Genomic DNA, 13,881 nt, shown 5'->3' on the forward strand with positions numbered 1-13,881 from the left:
TTTTGCATGCTCATTTACATTTTTTTTGTGTCGCTGTTTTTGTGCTTTGGTGAGAGGTTATTATAATTAAATAATGGCATCATTAGTGCGCTGACCACGGGGACGCGCTGTCTTGTTTTTGCATGCTCGTTTTCATTTCTTTTGTGTCGCTGTTTTTGTGCTTGGGTGAGAGGTTATTATATATAGGCTGATACGCAGATGGGAAGGAACGCAAAACTCCATACAAAAAACGCCCAAGAAACGGTCAAGGAAAGGGTCACGAAAAGATTTTTCTTAAGCGGTACGCAGCTGAAAAGTAACAGAAACGGAAAGATTGCGTTTGACGTTTCTTCGCGCGGTGCTTGTTTATAATATGTTTTGCTGAAAAAATAAAAGAATTGTAATTTTTCTTTTTGAATGCGACTGATGATTACAAACGTTTGAATAATTTTGTATTGGAGATAATAATATTTAAAATTCCCGCCGAATCTCAGAAAGCAGAATATTGAAACTAAAAGGACAGATTTAGTTTTTCGGTCGAAATGGAGTAAAAAAAGAAGTTGTCTTTATAGATGTCGGCCATCGTGTCACCAACAATTTATTGCTAGTACCAACCAGCTACCTCTGGATTATGAGTCCCCTGCACTGTCCGATTTATCCACACTCGCGGGACCAAAATGAAGTAAATCAGAGTGAAATTAAACTTGACAATAATCATACAAATATCTATGTTCTTACTGAAAATACAATAATAATCTGAAATTTTGAAATCCAACCAAACAACAAATTCAAAAATGTGAAAAAAACAAACATTTCAGAAATTTCAAATAACATTTTAAATATATAATAATAATAAAGAAAATTTCAACAAAAATCTGAAAATTGGAAAACCCAAATTAAAAATATGCAGAATTGAATAATAATTTTAATTTTTAAACGTTTTTATAAATTCCATAGATCAAAAATGTTAAAATTCGTAACGAATGTACAAGTCGAAATTCCAAAAGTTTTAAAAATCGGAAATATAGAAATTCGTAAATACAAATTTACGAAAACCTCGAAATTATAACAATCAAAAACTCTATTTCTTCCAAAATTAAAAAATCTAGAATGAAAATTTAAGAATAAAGAAATTTAAAAAAATTAAGAAATTTAAAAAATTTAAGAATTTAAGAATTTAAGAATTTAAGAATTTAAGAATTTAAGAATTTAAGAATTTAAGAATTTAAGAATTTAAGAATTTAAGAATTTAAGAATTTAAGAATTTAAGAATTTAAGAATTTAAGAATTTAAGAATTTAAGAATTTAAGAATTTAAGAATTTAAGAATTTAAGAATTTAAGAATTTAAGAATTTAAGAATTTAAGAATTTAAGAATTTAAGAATTTAAGAATTTAAGAATTTAAGAATTTAAGAATTTAAGAATTTAAGAATTTAAGAATTTAAGAATTTAAGAATTTAAGAATTTAAGAATTTAAGAATTTAAGAATTTAAAAATTTAAGAATTTAAGAATTTAAGAATTTAAGAATTTAAGAATTTAAGAATTTAAGAATTTAAGAATTTAAGAATTTAAGAATTTAAGAATTTAAGAATTTAACCCGTACAAGCTAAACGTCTGAATGGAAGAATCGAAAAATCTTTAAAACTGCCGTATTTTTGACCTGTTTAACCAAATCCTTGACATCCGGTAGTCAAAAGAACGGGAAAGATGTCTAGTTTTCGATTCCGGGGAGAAATCCGAGTTTGGACCATTTTCACCGGAGTTATTCCGGATCGTAGTGGGGTACCTTTTTGACTGGCCGGCCGCATCCATACAGAAAATTAATTAAAATTGACAAAATTTACTGTAAATAAACAGAACATGCCCCAAAACATATTTGGATCAATGTTGGACCATCCTAGCAAGTGTGGCAACCGGTTCCAGTTCTGGCCACCCTCGGAACCGGTTCCACGAGTGGGTAAGACTATAACACATTACAAGTCACATTTTGCCTTCGTTGTGTTCGTAAAAATATACAAAAAAAAAATATTCAGATACAGATCCCAAATAATAAACAGGCCTTGTATGGCCACTATGGCTTGACCCCCGGAACATCCGGAACACGGTTCCAGAGGACCATTTATACGAAACTTGCACATATAGCTTGCGACATGTCAAAAATCATGGTTTTGTATCGTAAAAGTCAACCAACCCACTGAAATAAAGTTTGGACACAATGTGGCCACTATGGCTTGACCCCCGGAACATCCGGAACACGGTTCCAGAGGACCATTTATACGAAACTTGCACATATAGCTTGCGACACGTCAAAAATCATGGTTTTGCATCGTAAAAGTCAACCAACCCACTGAAATAAAGTTTGGACACAATGTGGCCACTATGGCTTGACCCCCGGAACATCCGGAACACGGTTCCAATAGACCATTTTTTGTAAACTGGCACATATGACTTGCGACATGTCAAAAATCATTGTTTTGCATCGCCAAATTCAACCAACCCACTGAAATAAAGTTTGGACACAATGTGGCCACTATGGCTTGACCCCTGGAACATCCGGAACACGGTTCCAGTGGACCATTTTTTGTAAACTGGCACATATAACTTGCGACATGTCAAAAATCATGGTTTTGCATCGCCAAATTCAACCAACCCACTGAAATAAAGTTTGGACACAATGTGGCCACTATGGCTTGACTCCCGGAACATCCGGAACACGGTTCCAGTGGACCATTTTTTGTAAACTGGCACATATAACTTGCGACATGTCAAAAATCATGGTTTTGCATCGCCAAATTCAACCAACCCACTGAAATAAAGTTTGGACATAATGTGGCCACTATGGCTTGACTCCCGGAACATCCGGAACACGGTTCCAGTGGACCATTTTTTGTAAACTGGCACATATAACTTGCGACATGTCAAAAATCATGGTTTTGCATCGCCAAATTCAACCAACCCACTGAAATAAAGTTTGGACACAATGTGGCCACTATGGCTTGACTCCCGGAACATCCGGAACACGGTTCCAGTGGACCATTTTTTGTAAACTGGCACATATAACTTGCGACATGTCAAAAATCATGGTTTTGCATCGCCAAATTCAACCAACCCACTGAAATAAAGTTTGGACATAATGTGGCCACTATGGCTTGACCCCTGGAACATCCGGAACACGGTTCCAGTGGACCATTTTTTGTAAACTGGCACATATAAAAAATCATGGTTTTGTATCGCCAAATTCAACCAACCCACCGAAAAAAAGTTTGGACACAATGTGGCCACTATGGCTTGACTCCCGGAACATCCGGAACACGGTTCCAGTGGACCATTTTTTGTAAACTGGCACATATAACTTGCGACATATCAAACATCATGGTTTTGCATCGCCAAATTCAACCAACCCACTGAAATAAAGTTTGGACACAATGTGGCCACTATGGCTTGACTCCCGGAACATCCGGAACACGGTTCCAGTGGACCATTTTTTGTAAACTGGCACATATAACTTGCGACATGTCAAAAATCATGGTTTTGCATCGCCAAATTCAACCAACCCACTGAAATAAAGTTTGGACACAATGTGGCCACTATGGCTTGACCCCTGGAACATCCGGAACACGGTTCCAGTGGACCATTTTTTGTAAACTGGCACATATAACTTGCGACATGTCAAAAATCATGGTTTTGCATCGCCAAATTCAATCAACACACTCAAATAAAGTTTGGACATAATGTTTCCACTATGGCTTGACTCCCGGAACATCCGGAACACGGTTCCAGTGGACCATTTTTTGTAAACTGGCACATATAACTTGCGACATGTCAAAAATCATGGTTTTGCATCGCCAAATTCAACCAACCCACTGAAATAAAGTTTGGACATAATGTGGCCACTATGGCTTGACCCCTGGAACATCCGGAACACGGTTCCAGTGGACCATTTTTTGTAAACTGGCACATATAACTTGCGACATATCAAACATCATGGTTTTGCATCGCCAAATTCAACCAACCCACTGAAATAAAGTTTGGACACAATGTGGCCACTATGGCTTGACTCCCGGAACATCCGGAACACGGTTCCAGTGGACCATTTTTTGTAAACTGGCACATATAACTTGCGACATATAAAAAATCATGGTTTTGCATCGCCAAATTCAACCAACCCACTGAAATAAAGTTTGGACACAATGTGGCCACTATAGCTTGACTCCCGGAACATCCGGAACACGGTTCCAGTGGACCATTTTTTGTAAACTGGCACATATAACTTGCGACATGTCAAAAATCATGGTTTTGCATCGCCAAATTCAACCAACCCACTGAAATAAAGTTTGGACACAATGTGGCCACTATGGCTTGACCCCTGGAACATCCGGAACACGGTTCCAGTGGACCATATTTTGTAAACTGGCACATATAACTTGCGACATGTCAAAAATCATGGTTTTGCATCGCCAAATTCAATCAACACACTCAAATAAAGTTTGGACATAATGTTTCCACTATGGCTTGACTCCCGGAACATCCGGAACACGGTTCCAGTGGACCATTTTTTGTAAACTGGCACATATAACTTGCGACATGTCAAAAATCATGGTTTTGCATCGCCAAATTCAACCAACCCACTGAAATAAAGTTTGGACATAATGTGGCCACTATGGCTTGACTCCCGGAACATCCGGAACACGGTTCCAGTGGACCATTTTTTGTAAACTGGCACATATAACTTGCGACATGTCAAAAATCATGGTTTTGCATCGCCAAATTCAACCAACCCACTGAAATAAAGTTTGGACACAATGTGGCCACTATGGCTTGACCCCTGGAACATCCGGAACACGGTTCCAGTGGACCATATTTTGTAAACTGGCACATATAACTTGCGACATGTCAAAAATCATGGTTTTGCATCGCCAAATTCAATCAACACACTCAAATAAAGTTTGGACATAATGTGGCCACTATGGCTTGACTCCCGGAACATCCGGAACACGGTTCCAGTGGACCATTTTTTGTAAACTGGCACATATAACTTGCGACATGTCAAAAATCATGGTTTTGCATCGCCAAATTCAACCAACCCACTGAAATAAAGTTTGGACACAATGTGGCCACTATGGCTTGACCCCTGGAACATCCGGAACACGGTTCCAGTGGACCATTTTTTGTAAACTGGCACATATAACTTGCGACATGTCAAAAATCATGGTTTTGCATCGCCAAATTCAACCAACCCACTGAAATAAAGTTTGGACACAATGTGGCCACTATGGCTTGACTCCCGGAACATCCGGAACACGGTTCCAGTGGACCATTTTTTGTAAACTGGCACATATAACTTGCGACATATCAAAAATCATGGTTTTGCATCGCTAAATTCAACCAACCCACTGAAATAAAGTTTGGACACAATGTGGCCACTATGGCTTAACCCCTGGAACATCCGGAACACGGTTCCAGTGGACCATATTTTGTAAACTCGCACATATAACTTGCGACATGTCAAAAATCATGGTTTTGTATCGTAAAAGTCAACCAACCCACTGAAATAAAGTTTGGACACAATGTGGCCACTATGGCTTGACCCCTGGAACATCCGGAACACGGTTCCAGTGGACCATATTTTGTAAACTGGCACATATAACTTGCGACATGTCAAAAATCATGGTTTTGCATCGCCAAATTCAACCAACCCACTGAAATAAAGTTTGGACACAATGTGGCCACTATGGCTTGACTCCCGGAACATCCGGAACACGGTTCCAGTGGACCATTTTTTGTAAACTCGCACATATAACTTGCGACATGTCAAAAATCATGGCATGACCCCCAGAACATCCAGAACACTGTTCCAGTGGACCATTGATACAAAATTAGATCATATAGCTTGTGACATGTCAAAAATCATGGTTTTGCATCGCCAAATTCCACCAACCCACTCAAATGAAGTTTGGACACACTGTGGCCACTATGGCTTGACCCTCGGAACATCTGGAACACGGTTCACGTGAATTATGTATACAAATAGTTTGCACAGCTTGTGCCTTTGGTTTTGATGCATTTTTCAAACCATTTATTTCATCATCATTATTTCCAAAATCAAAACACTGTCGTACATTTTTGGGATTTATTTTAGGTAGTAGTCAGGTTGGCAAATAGTGATCGTGCTCAGCACTTACAATTTGCACACAGCAAGAATCGAACACTTTCTCGGTTGTGTTTTTTTTCAACACATACGTATCGTCCACAGTTGTGGCAAGAAATGTCAGTCTTCTTGTCCTTGTGCCTCGGGCAAATTTGGCATCGGGGTTTCGTCGCCTTCGGTTCGTCGGGATGCGGTTTTTGAGGCTGTCGAATTTGTGGGTTCTCAACATGAGCACAATCACCGCAGCTTCTGCTAAGGAAAATTCAATGAATTATTCAAAATAAAGACAAGTAAACAACAAAATGAAGAAAAAAACATGGTATAAAGTAAATGAAAAATATAGTCAACAGGGGTGACTTTGAGCCTGATGGCTTGATAATGAGCAGTATAAATTCATGTAGATTTGTATGGCCTAATCTCACCCTCTGTACCGAATGTAACCCCTGCTGACAGTAAATTCAAACCCACTCTGTGTAAAACTATTCCACTGGAACCGGCATAGTGGCAATACTAGTCCTATTTGTAAACCACAAGCCATAGTGGCCACATTGTGTCCAAACTTTATTTCAGTGGGTTGGTTGACTTTTACGATTCAAAACCATGATTTTTGACATGTCGCAAGTTATATGCGCCAGTTAACAAAAAATGGTCCACTGGAACCGTGTTCCGGATGTTCCGGGAGTCAAGCCATAGTGGCCACATTGTGTCCAAACTTTATTTCAGTGGGTTGGTTGAGTTTGGCGATGCAAAACCATGATTTTTGACATGTCGCAAGTTATATGTGCCAGTTTACAAAATATGGTCCTCTGGAACCGTGTTCCGGATGTTCCGGGGGTCAAGCCATAGTGGCCACATTGTGTCCAAACTTTATTTCAGTGGGTTGGTTGACTTTTACGATACAAAACCATGATTTTTGACATGTCGCAAGCTATATGTTCAAGTTTCGTATAAATGGTCCTCTGGAACCGTGTTCCGGATGTTCCGGGGGTCAAGCCATAGTGGCCATACAAGGCCTGTTTATTATTTGGGATCTGTATCTGAATATTTTTTTTTGTATATTTTTACGAACACAACGAAGGCAAAATGTGACTTGTAATGTGTTATAGTCTTACCCACTCGTGGAACCGGTTCCGAGGGTGGCCAGAACTGGAACCGGTTGCAACACTTGCTAGGATGGCCCAACATTGATCCAAATATGTTTTGGGGCATGTTCTGTTTATTTACAGTAAGTTTTGTCAATTTTAATTAATTTTCTGTATGGATGCGGCCGGCCAGTCAAAAAGGTACCCCACTACGATCCGGAATAACTCCGGTGAAAATGGTCCAAACTCGGATTTCTCCCCGGAATCGAAAACTAGAGTTCTTTCCCGTTCTTTTGACTACCGAATGTCAAGGATTTGGTCAAACAGGTCAAAAATACGGCAGTTTTAAAGATTTTTCGATTCTTCCATTCAGACGTTTAGCTTGTACGGGTTAAGAATTTAAGAATTTAAGAATTTAAGAATTTAAGAATTTAAGAATTTAAGAATTTAAGAATTTAAGAATTTAAGAATTTAAGAATTTAAGAATTTAAGAATTTAAGAATTTAAGAATTTAAGAATTTAAGAATTTAAGAATTTAAGAATTTAAGAATTTAAGAATTTAAGAATTTAAGAATTTAAGAATTTAAGAATTTAAGAATTTAAGAATTTAAGAATTTAAGAATTTAAGAATTTAAGAATTTAAGAATTTAAGAATTTAAGAATTTAAGAATTTAAGAATTTAAGAATTTAAGAATTTAAGAATTTAAGAATTTAAGAATTTAAGAATTTAAGAATTTAAGAATTTAAGAATTTAAGAATTTAAGAATTTAAGAATTTAAGAATTTAAGAATTTAAGAATTTAAGAATTTAAGAATTTAAGAATTTAAGAATTTAAGAATTTAAGAATTTAAGAATTTAAGAATTTAAGAATTTAAGAATTTAAGAATTTAAGAATTTAAGAATTTAAGAATTTAAGAATTTAAGAATTTAAGAACTTAAGAATTTAAGAATTCCAGAAAAAAATACCAGCCTTATTTTATAATTTCCAAATTTCCTAACTTCCTAATTTCCTAATTTCCGAATATCCTAACTTCCTTTTTTCCTAATTTCCATACTTCCAAATTTCCTGATTTCTTAACTTCCTAAACTCCTAATTTCCTAGTTTCCTAATTTCCTAACTTCCTAATTTCCTGATTTCCTAATTTCCTAACTTCTTAACTTCCTATCTCCCTAACTTCTTAATTTCCTAATTTCCTAGTTTCCTGATATCCTAATTTCCCAATTTCCTAACTTCCTAACTTCCACACTTCCTAATATTCTAATTTCCTAACTTCCTAATTTCCAAATTTCCAAATTTCCTAACATCCTAACTTTCTAATTTCCTAATTTCCTAACATATTATTTTCCTAATTTCACGAATTTCTAATTTCTGAATTTCCTATTTTCCTTATTTCATAATTGCCTAATTTCCTAGCTTCCTAATTTCCTAACATATTAATTTCATAATTTCTTAACTTCCTAACTTCCTAAACTCCTAATTTCCTAGTTTCCTAATTTCCTAATTTCCTAACTTCCTAATTTCCTAATTTCCAAATTTCCTAACTTCCTAACTTTCTAATTTCCTAATTTCCTAATTTCCTAACATATTATTTTCCTAATTTCACGAATTTCTAATTTCTGAATTTCCTATTTTCCTTATTTCATAATTTCATAATTTCCTAGCTTCCTAATTTCCTAACATATTAATTTCATAATTTCTTAACTTCCTAACTTCCTAAACTCCTAATTTCCTAGTTTCCTAATTTCCTAATTTCCTAACTTCCTAATTTCCTAATTTCATGACTTCCTTATTTCCAAACTTCCTAATTTCCAAACTTCCTAATTTCCAAACTTCCTAATTTCCAAACTTCCTAATTTCCAAACTTCCTAATTTCCTAACTTCCTAATTTCCTAGTTTCCTAATTTTAAAAATTTCCTTATTTCCTAATTTCCTAATTTCCTAACTTCCTAATTTCCTAATTTCCTAACTTGCTTACTTCCTAACATCCTAATTTCCTTACATATTAATTTTCTAATTTCTTAATTTCCTTGTTTCATAATTTCATAATTTCCTAATTTTCTTTTTTTTTATTTTACTAATTTGCTAATATCATAATTTCCAAATTTCCTAATTCCCTTGTTTCTTAGTTTCCTAATTTTTTAATTTCCTTATTTCATAATTACATAGTTTTTTAATTTCCTTATTACATAGTTTTTTAATTTCAGTTTTTCTTGTTTTAGAATTTAAGAATTTCTAAATTTGTTTTCATTTATTGATTTCTTTATTTTGTTTATAATTGTTGTTAAAAGTTTTTAATTTATTGAATTTTAAGTTTTGAATATTTTTAAACTTTTTATTTTTTCATCGAAAGAACCTCAAGCGCGCACACCGTCAATCGCGCTCATACCGAACTGTCAACTTTTCTTGGGGGGGTCACGAAAAGAACACGCAACATTTCTTGACCGCGTTCCTTCCGATCAGCATACCGTACTTATAGGTGAAGGGATTTTGTTAAATGATCATTATATTGCATTATTATATTTAATTGATTATATAACCACACTATATTTTACACTTAACACATTATACAAAACACATATGAAACTGTAAACTGGAGCGTTTGGTACGGTATGTCCACGCATCCTTCCTCCCCTGTAGATTCTGTGAAATGTGATCCGTTCTCAGAATCCTCTCTGCGGTAAACACAACGTAGTAGGGCTGGCCGCTTTAATTTTTGCAATACATTTTCGGGTGTTCTCGGATGTACTGCAATTATTAATAATGACAAGAAAAGTGCTTGGGGCGTAATCTAATCACAAGACTTTCCAGCATGCTTTCATCGGACTGGCTGCGTTTGTGTTAGATTAGATTAGATTAGATCAAAATAGGTACTTGACATTCCCGTCCGTGAGTGGGAAGCGCTTATTTTGCTTCCAAAATCTCTGCATTTTGAAAACATTTTAGAACATTGAATTGTTTCAATAGTAAAACTATTTTGCCAACAATGAAAGTTTTATAGCAAATTGCTGAATAATTTTCGAATCGAATGGAACATTAATCGTGTCGATTCGATTAGAGGGAAGGAAGATATAAGCGTTTGATGGATGACGCACTATTCCAGGGCCATCGGCCCGGGTTTTTTGGAATGGCACCCCAGTAGCTTCGAGTAAGACGTAGTCTACGTCAAAAGCTGTGCAGATGGATACCCTTCGCCGTGTTAGATTGTTATGGGTCGTGGTTTACTGAAGCTACTTGAAGCTATACCGATGATTAATAAACCCATATAGACCCCCGTTGGTCAGGTAGATCATCAGGTCATAACTCCCGGGATTTCCTGGAGGACCCATAATAATCCAACATGGCGAAAAGTATCCATCGTGGTTCACTGAAGCTATCTGAAGCTATACCGATGGTTAATTCACCCATATAGACCTCCGTTGATCAGGTAGCTATATAGGCCATGACTTTCGGGAGTTCTTGGATACCCAGATTTGAGGATGGCCCTTTATCAGTGTTTTGTGGATGACCCTAGGGGGGTGCCACTTAGGTTCTGCCGGGTTTTTCGGGTCTGAAACCTCAGAAACCTCCTGAAACTTTGAGATCGGATTCGAACCCGATCCGAAACCTCGAAATTTTCAACCCAAATTGGTATGCTCCATGTAGCGTGTACAATGCTGTGGAGATGTCAAACGCGTTGCAATGTTTTGATAGATTTTGTTTTGACTGAAGTGAAGTGATTAGTTTTTCGCTTGAATGTGCTTTCAAAGGCAACATTGCTGACCAACATTTGCTTGGCCTCGGCCTTCAAATCTCTCCTGTTAACCGGTTGACCACTTCCCGGACCGGGCCCACAGGTTAGGCAGCAAGAACTTCCAGTGGCTTTCGGATGGCCATCCGTTCAAGGTGTGCTGGAGCGAATGCAACGTCCTTTCGATACCGACTGGCACTTGAAGAACCGGATTCTATAAGGGGATGACCCCTTATAGAAATGTTTCGTTTATTTGTAAATAAAATTAAAAAAGAAAACCCCGTTTTACGCCAAATCCCCGCAATAACACTCCCTCGATTTGCGCTAAAACCTCGAAATAACACTCCGAATTGCGTTCATACTTGATTGCTACCCCACTTTTGAGATTTATTGTACTCAGTTACATTAAAAAAACTGGTTTGAAAACACTGCACTGTTGCCCCCGAATAAGCCCCTGGTGGATTGAAAAACCTTCTTCTCAAATCAAATGCAACCGGAAGCAACCCGCCAATACATTCGTTTGCCGCAGTGCCCAGAACCCTCGCCAGAACTAGTTTTACAGATCGGAATCAAAAATTAGCCATCCTTACCTTTCATTTGCGGCCAAAAAATTTTAAATCGGTTAATTTCCATTTTTTGCGCGATTTCCTTCAACGTTCGACATTTCCAAATGTTGATCCAGCAAACAAAACAGCGCGCTGCTGACAGACCGCGGATGAACTTTTCTTTTGTTCTACAAGGGGAATTGGGGGTAAAACGGTCAAATTACCAAACATTGTTGTTTTAAAATTTGGCCATTCTAGTGCGTTTGAAAGGTCAAATTTGATGTAACAATGCCTAATTTACTGTAAAAATGAATTACGCATCATCAAAGTAGCGATATTAACGAAAAAATAATTATTTTTCAATTAAACCGAATGGCGCAGTGATCATTTAACCCCAATGAACCCCCGAATCTTTTTTCGCGGTGTTCATTCGCTCGCGCCAACTCGCGATCTCCGGGCGATGAACATTTCGCCCAATTTTGTCGCCGGCATCTTTCAATGAGAAGATTAATATGGAAAAGCAAATAAACGTGGTGACTGCTGCGAAACGGCGAGTGTAGTAGTTTAGTTAATGTGTGTGGTTTATTTTGATTACAAATAAGCGAGTTACTTGCCGACTTTTTAACAGACCGTTAATCAGGTAAATATTGTTGAAAAAGTTCGTGTTGCTTCGGTAATGTTGATTGAGATGAGTTTTATAGTTGCAAAAATTTGTTTGATTACCGCCGTAAAACGACTACTTCATGGAAAGATTTGGACGGTTGATTTTGGATAAATCAAGTACAGTCAACCCACATATTCGAAACACCCACAAATTCGGAACACTTTTGTGATAATTTATCAATAGCATGTCAAATGCATCTTTTCTGGTAGGGCGTCCAATTTTCCCGGGTTTTGAAATTCCCGGGAAACGGGAAAAATATTTTTGGAATCCCGGGAATTCCCGGGATCCCGGGAAATTTTTGAAGCAGTAATAAAATCAAAGTTTTCATTATATTTTTTATGTTTTTCAAGCCTAAAATTACAGAATTAGCTCAATACTGTTAATTGGTGATAATTCACACTTCAATCTTAACAAGGACAGCAGTTTTTAAGATAGCTTAAAATACATTAAAAAAATCGCTCTTTGATGTGCTTTGGAATTTAAATGAACCGCAATTTTTAATATTTTTCTTTCTTTTATTTATTTATAAAACATGACAACAAGAGCTTAAACAATTTCATTGAAACTGTCTAAAACAACAAGAAATAAAAAAAACAACACCTTAGATGAGTTTAGAATTTTATGTTTTATATTAAAACATATTTAAAAATTAAAGTCACTACCGCCAACTCGACGTCGTCGTGCTATCATGTCGCACCCGCCATTTTGACGTTCCGAGAAAAACGCGTTTCAATGTTTGACCTTGAATAAACAAAAACGAAAGCACGCATTGTTAACAATAACAAACACGTTTTGTTTGGCTGACCATTCTGTGCATTGTCCCGAAGTTTGGTTGAAGTTGGTTGCTGGAGTCCCGAGTTATAATTAAAAATGTTTACGGTAGTCTAACTTGTACGTGCGTCAAACGCATTCTGACCTGAAATCCCTTTGCCCTTTGTCGCACTTACATCAATTTTCAGGGAGTGACAAGATAGCACGACAGGATTGAAACTTCTTTTATATGTAGAGTGACAAAAATTTTCGGGGCTTTTTTGGTTTTCATTGAATATCTCAGGATTGAAATCGAATTTTGGGGATCTGTGAAGGTCAAAAGATGAGGCATTGTGAGCTGCACAAAATGGCGTTCTTAACTCAATTTGGCCCAAAATGCACGTACGACAACTTAGCACGACGGCGACGAACTGAAGATAATCGGGACTGCAGTCTGAATAGATACACTATTCCTGTTGTAACTAAAATCAATCAAATTATCAGAACATTATTTAGAAAATTGTTAAAACAGCTGTCTAAATTCCTTAATTTTGTCCTGATTTGCCACAAATGCCGGTTTTTGATGAAAAATAATTAAATATGATTTTTTTTTCAAGTTCAGAGTCATGAATATACTAAATAATACCAATTCTTTTTAAAATAAATTTAATTTAATAGAAATATTTAAAGCGTGAGGCACTTTGCGGATCTGTAAACTAAAATTTCAGCAATTTTCCCTAACAAGCCAAATTAATGCGAATACATGCCGATTACAAATTTTAATGCTTTAAAACTCTTATCGAGTACTAAGTATTCAACTATTCATCTATTTCCACAATCAAATCTAAATTTCCAAACCAAAATTTGATTTGTTTTCAATTTCGGGAATTCCCGGGACAAAATTAAAAAAATCCCTGGATTCGGGAATTCCCGGTTTTGGAAAAATCCCGGGATTTTTGTCCCGGGAATTCCCGGGATGGACGC

The 13,881-nt window shown here is 36.5% G+C and overlaps 1 protein-coding gene across 2 annotated transcripts in view; it reads left to right on the forward strand.

Moving 5' to 3' along the window:
* LOC120429313 (uncharacterized) overlaps window positions 1–13,881 on the forward strand; it is a 227,278-nt gene that overhangs the window by 5,568 nt on the left and 207,829 nt on the right. Inside the window, exon 1 of one of the 2 annotated variants that reach the window (XM_052707574.1) lies at window positions 11,995–12,123. The exons of the other annotated variant lie outside the window; for it this stretch is intronic. The gene's annotated coding sequence lies outside the window, so the exon portion shown is untranslated. Of the gene's footprint in view, window positions 1–11,994; window positions 12,124–13,881 lie in introns of those variants that run through there. 2 annotated transcript variants of the gene reach the window in all.

This window comes from Culex pipiens, chromosome 2, assembly GCF_016801865.2.
Source record: "Culex pipiens pallens isolate TS chromosome 2, TS_CPP_V2, whole genome shotgun sequence".
NCBI lineage: Eukaryota > Metazoa > Arthropoda > Insecta > Diptera > Culicidae > Culex > Culex pipiens.